Genomic DNA, 6,761 nt, shown 5'->3' on the forward strand with positions numbered 1-6,761 from the left:
CATCTATTCTACAATCGATGATAGAATAATATTCTGCAATAATCTCGTACTGCCCGGAATAAAGATCTGGTACTGCTTCTGCATAACACAACCGTACTTCTTTTCCGTAAAGTCGGTACTGCTCTTCTGTACTTGCATATTAATTCACTAATAGATTCTAAACCGTTAATTGGAATTCCGCAAATGATATACCGTTGGAAAACTACAGAAAATTCTCAACTCTTCTTTATTGTAACTTGCTTCACTTTTTTTATTTTTTATTATAAATTTTCAAAAAACAGAAATCATCACAAGCTGAATGAAAAGTGTTTCGAACGAAATTCTTTTAACCACTTATCGGAATATAGAAAATGATATACCGTTGAAAAGCTACTGAAATTTACAAACATTTTCGTGTTTTAAGTTTTTACAAATTTTGCACAGTTTTGGAACAGTTTTGAAAATACTAAAAATCTGTTTTATTAAAAGATGATCATGGATCATTTTTGGATATTGAAATGATGCAAATGATATGGCATTGGAAAGGTACTGAAATTCACATCTTTTTCGTGTATTAATGTTTTTTGAATTTTACATAATTTTTGAGCAGTTTTAAAAATACCGAGATTCATTCAAAATAGACGAACATTAATTATATATTAATTTTTTGACCACTTCTCGGAATAATGCAAATGATATACCGTTGGAAAGCTACTGAAATTTACAAACGTTTTTTTAAGTTTTTTCAAATTATGCATAGTTTTGAAACAGTTTTGAAAATACTAAGTTTTAGATCTATTAAAATATGATCATTGATGTTCTTTGGACCTCGGAATGATGCAAATAATATGGTGTTGGAAAGGTATTGAAATTTAGCAAATTTTTGTGTTTTAACATTTTCTAATTCTTCATGGTTTTTGAACAATATTCAAAATACCAATATTTTTCATGTTACAAGGAAACATAGTATTGTACTTCTGTGGAATATGAGTTTCGTACTACCCGACAATAAAGAAGTTTCTATACTTCTCAAAGTGATTAAATTGTACTGCCAATATTTTTTTCCAGAAAACTCAAATTCCCTCCACATGTACCTTGTACTTCTGTGGAATATGAGTTTCGTACTGCCCGTTAATAATAATAATAATTGTACTGCTCGAAATAAATAAATTGTACTGCTTGGATTTTTTTTTAAAGAACACAACTTTGTCTTGTACTTCTGTGGAATACAAGTTTCGTACTGCTTTGCAATATTTTTTTGTATTACTCAAAATGATTAAATTGTATTGCTCATAAATTATTTTACATAAGTCAGTTTCCTTCGACATGTATCTTGTACTTCTTGGGAATGTCAGTTTCGTACTTCTTGATCTTATAGGGTTTGTACTTCTCAATTACACAATTTTTATTAAGGCTAGTTTTGCATTTTTATCTGCACTGCTTCATCAAGATATTCTATACTGCTACTCTTCACTACAGAGAACCTTTTTGCACTTCCCTAAGCTTGCTAATTCCACAGCTCCAAGTAGCAGCTGCAAAAGATGAATACCAAATTAGCATAAAGGACACCCTGTACTGCTACTTCAAACTACTCGGTACTTCTCTTAGTGTAACTATGGTACTGCCTCCCTAGCAGGAATAATTCTAAGCATGTACATCCTCGCTCGCATGTTGTACTACTTTGAACTTCTACCTAAATATTGTATGTACTTCCCATTACTGCTACCTTTGTACTTCCCGTAATTCTCCACTCAGCAGGTCAAAATTTCATTCAATCTCCTCGCCGCCCGCCGGAGTAAAAAGAATGCCACAGAATGCCACGATGAAGAGAAGTACATTTTACCCTCGCACCTCTCGCTGGAGAAGGATCTCGTGCTTGTGCCCGACGTTGGAGCCCGTAATAACCCCGCACCCATAGAATACGAGTTTCGTACTGCTCTGCAATTTTTTTTTGTATTACTCAAAATGATTAATTTGTATTGCTCATAAATTATTTTACATACGTCAGTTTCCTTCGACATGTATCTTGTACTTCTTGGGAATATCAATTTTCGTACTTCTTGATCTTATAGGGTTTGCACTTATCAATTACACAATTTTTATTAAGGCTAGTTTTGCATTTTTATCTGCACTGCTGCTTCAAGATATTCTGTACTGCTACTCTTCACTACAGAGAACCTTTTTGCACTTCTCTAAGCTTTGCTAATTCCACAGCTCCGAGTAGCAGCTGCAAAAGATGAGTACCAAATTAGCATAAAGGACACCTTGTACTGCTACTTCAAACTACTCGGTACTTCTCTCAGTGTAACCATGGTACTGCCTCCCTAGCAGGAATAATCTCAGCAGGTACTTCCTCGCTCGCATGCTGTACTGCTCTGTACTTCTACCTAAATATTGTATGTACTTCTCATTACTGCTACCCTTGTACTTCCCGTAATTCTCCACTCAGCAGGTCAAAATTTCATTCAATCTCCTCGCCAGCGAGAGGAGAATAATACAACAGAGAGGCTGGGCGCAGAGGCGGCAGAGAGGAGGAGCGCGCGGAGCGAGGACTGCGTGGCCGGGGCGAGCGCCGGGTAGACGAAGGCCTGGGAGCCCGGGAAGATGAGGCGGCGGAGGAGCACGACGGCCATGGGCGCCGCAGGGTGCACCGAGGAGAGCAGCAGGTGCGCGAGCGGCGTAGCGCGAGGGCGTACGGGTGGGAGGCGTGGAGGGCGTGGAACGTCCGCTCCGCCCACGACCGCGCCTCGTTGGCTGGCGACGCCAGGTCAGCAACACCGTCAGCGGCGCCGGGTCCGCGCCCAGCACCACCGCCGCGTCCTGCTCTGTCCTCGCCGCCGGAGGGGAACCAGGGGCAGCCTCACCGGGGGAAGAAGGTGGTTAATCAGGGAGGGAGGTGCACGCGGCGGGGTGGGATGGCTCGCCGGGGGAGGGAGAGGTGCGCGGCGGGGGTGGGATGGCTCGCCGGGGAGGGAGAGGTGCGCGCGGCGGGGGAGGAAGAGTACGTGATTAGGGGTGGGGAGGTGGCGGCTGGATCGGGGGATCTGTTTTAGGGATCCGGGCAGGTGTTGCCTGGTCGGGTCGGTCTTCGATTCAAAACTACCTTATATAGGGGCTTGCCTATTATAGTTATTCTGATCACAACCGGCCCTATAAGGGCCCGACTGGGTGTTCCCAAACTGGTGCGCCCCGATAAAAAAAAGCCCACCACCACCCCGACGCTACTCCCACGATCCACTCCGGCCCCGATTCACGGTCGATTCCCACGCGACGGCGCCACCCTAGATCCCGTCGTGCCGCTGCCCGCCGTCACCGGACCTGGATCCCGTCGCACCGCCGGCCACCGTCGCCGGCCCTGGATCCCATCGCGCCACCCCCGCCGTGGATTTCTGCGCGCTGCCGAAGACCACCACCACCAAAGCGCCGCCGCCTGCGCGCCGCCGTGGCCGCGGCCTGCCCACACCAACCACCCCCGGCGCTCATTAGGTTGGCCCTGCCCAGGCTCCATCTCCGCCTTGCAGCCTCCTCCCGGTGGGGCTCCACAACCACAACACCAAGGGCGTTCATCGCCGCTACCTCCGGCCGTTCAGGTACGCAGCCCCTGGAGAAGATCAAACAGAGCGCGCGCGAAACAGAGTGCGAGAAGTCTACCTCTCCTTGTTGTTCTTTTTTTAATCGTGGTGCCATCAATCCATCTGCATCGAGGCCATCATGATGCAGCAGTTGTGTTCGAGACTGGCTGCATCCTCAGCGTCGAGGTCTCCATAGCAGGTCGGACTATGAAGAAGTAGCAGGCCAGACTGAAGAAAAATAGCAGGTTGACAGATTCGCCCTCATCCAGAGGGGATGCAGGCCACCGCCTGTCTCCTCGGCCTACACAACCATCTCCGCGCTACATCATCATTCCAGTCTACGCTCACCTCGCCTGCCAAGTGGAAGTTCAATTTCTCTTGCAAGGTCCGGTCACCTTCGTGTTCATGTCACTGCGAGATGCCGGGCCGCGGCGTCCAGCTACACAACGGAGTACAGGGTGTACATGTCAAGAGGACCACGCCGCTGGGCTGGTGCCCAGCGTCACCAAGCTCCTCCCAAGTGCAGCCTCCCCTACCTGGTCTGGCCATGGTCTGCCGGGCGCCTGAACTCGAAGAGAGCCTGAACTTTTGTAGCTCGGGTTGCTGCATCCAGTTGCTATCTTCCGTATGAATGAGTAGAGAAAAGTCATAGAGAGGAGAGAGAATGAGGAATAAAACGTGTGGTGCTGGTTACTTCTAGGAGATAAGATGGAGGGATGACGATCAAAAGGCGTGGTGTACATGCATGGCTTTGTGTATAAAAGTGACTATTTGTTTGCAAAAAAGCGTACTGCTGGTGCTACTTTCATTCCATGGACAGTGCACTATTTTTTTTCAATTGAAGGGTGTTGATCTTACGGGAGTTACTACCAAAACACAACTAGCCAAACAAAAAAGATGTTTCAGAAAATAGAATCCCAAGTTCAAAGGATGTTGTCGAGCAAATTCATGCACTTAGGAAAACATAGTTCGAAAGATGTTTAATAGAAAAAGATAGTTTGGAGACGTCAAATAGGGATGTTTGGAAAATCAAAACACTACAAAAAATAAATAAGTTGAAGTTCAAATAAAAAAAGGAAAAACTAAAACAATGTAAAAGAATGCTCTCGTTTTTTAAACCAAAACATAGAGAAGTCCAAATTGACAACTCTCGGAAGTTCACGTATTGCATGCTGTGCATTTCGTATGAGAAAAAAAGAATAACAAAGGCAAAGTTTGAAATTTGTTGCTAGAAGTTCAAGTCCTCTTCACTCGGAAGCTCAACAAATTCTTGTTATTAAAGAAAACTCAGATTTTCCTTCTTATTAAAGAATGAAAAGAAGAAATTCAAAAATTAAATAACAAGAAGTTCAACTTTTAATAATAGAGCGCTTCAAAATTTCGTAAAAAAGATTAAGAAATTAAACCAGGAAGTCCATATAAAAAAGATGGAGAAGTTCGATATTATAGAAAAACTCACATTTTCCTCGTTATTAAAGAAGGGAAACAAGAAGTTCAAAAATAAAAAACAAGAAGTTCAACTTTTTAAAATATAGCGCTTCAAAATTTCATAAAAAAAGATTAAGAAATAAAACCAGGAAGTCCATATTAAAAACATGGAGAAGTTCAATGATTATAAAAAACTTAGATTTTCCTCGTTATTAAAGAAATGTAAACAAGAAGTTCAAAAATAAAATAACAAGAAGTTCAACTATTAAAAATAGAGCGCTTCAAAATTCATAAAAAATTATGAAAATCAGATTAAAAATTCATAAAAAAAACTCAAAATATTTTCACGTAGCCGAGAGAAGTTCTAGTTGATAACTGCCAGAAGTTCATATACTACACAGTGTGCATTTTGTATTAAAAAAAGAATAAAAAAGCAAAGGCTAAAAGTTTGTTGTTATAACTTCAAGTCCTCAGTCGGAGAAAGTTAAAAAAATTATTGTAAGAGACGTTTGTACAAAAGGAATATTATTTGTATAACATTGACGAATGGATGAGAAAATTACAAACAAAAATACGTCACAGAAGTTCAACGTGAAAACAACAGGAAGTTCAACTACTACGCTAAATGAATTTCAGATGAAAAACTTTCAAAATCGTCACGAGTATGAAAAAATGATCAACACGGGAAAGTTGCGTTTACAGCAGCTTTCCATCGGTATATCACCCGCTCAATTCCCGTGAGTGGGATGGAGAGCTACGAGCAGTGGATGAAGATCTACGAGCAAAAAAATCACGTGAAAAACAGAGTGGAGTTCAGGTACACGCACCGAGAAGTTCAGGTTCTTCACGCAGTGCATTTTCGAAGAATCTGTTTCGCGGTATAGGCAGAACGAATGATCCCGCCGTTTTTGGAATTACTTGAAAACAGCTAGGAATCAGAGAAAACCATCAACATAAAAAAGTTTTGCATTTTCCTTAGCTTTTCAATGGTATATTATTTGCCCAATTCCGATAAAGTTTGTAGAAGTTACGGCAAAAATGTGTTTTTCGCCATTTTCGAAACTGACTTAAAACCGTAAAGAATTGGGAGAAACAATACATACCAAAAAGTTTCGCATTTGTTCAAGCTTGCCAACGCCATATCATTTGCTGCATTCGGACACACGGTTAAAAAATTAGCTCGAAAATACGAACTCGGTAGGACTTGGACCATTTTCTAAATTACTCTTCAACCATTCAGAATTAGAAAAAAACTTTCAAGATGAAAAAGTAGCGCATTTTCATAAGCTTTTCAACACCATATCATATGCCTCCATTGGATTAGCCGTTTAGAAATGACATCGAAAAAACGAACTCAGCTGTTCGGTTTACAAAATTTTACGTTTTTTCAAATTACTCTTTAACCATAGGGAATTAGAAAAAACTTTCAACATGTGGAAAGAGCGGTTTTGTAGCAGCTTTCCAACGCCATATTATATGCCTCATTCCGATAAACGGTTTATAAATGCGATCAAAAATACGATTCACGTTTTTTGTGTGAAGAAAAAATGGTTTTCAAAACTGCTCTTAGACCGCTTATATTTTACCAAAAATTTAAGTTGGGTCATGATATTGGTGTCCATAGCTTTCCAACGGTATATCGCAAGCCCCGTTTGGGCAATGTTGTTGGAAGTTCAACCGAGTTCACAGGGAAGTTCAACGTACTACTTGTCGGGCAGGTCAGGTTGTGATCAGAATATTATTCTGATCCCGTGATCAGAATAGTGTTTATGTATATATATA

The sequence above is a fragment of the Triticum dicoccoides genome, chromosome 6B, assembly GCF_002162155.2.
Source record: "Triticum dicoccoides isolate Atlit2015 ecotype Zavitan chromosome 6B, WEW_v2.0, whole genome shotgun sequence".
NCBI lineage: Eukaryota > Viridiplantae > Streptophyta > Magnoliopsida > Poales > Poaceae > Triticum > Triticum dicoccoides.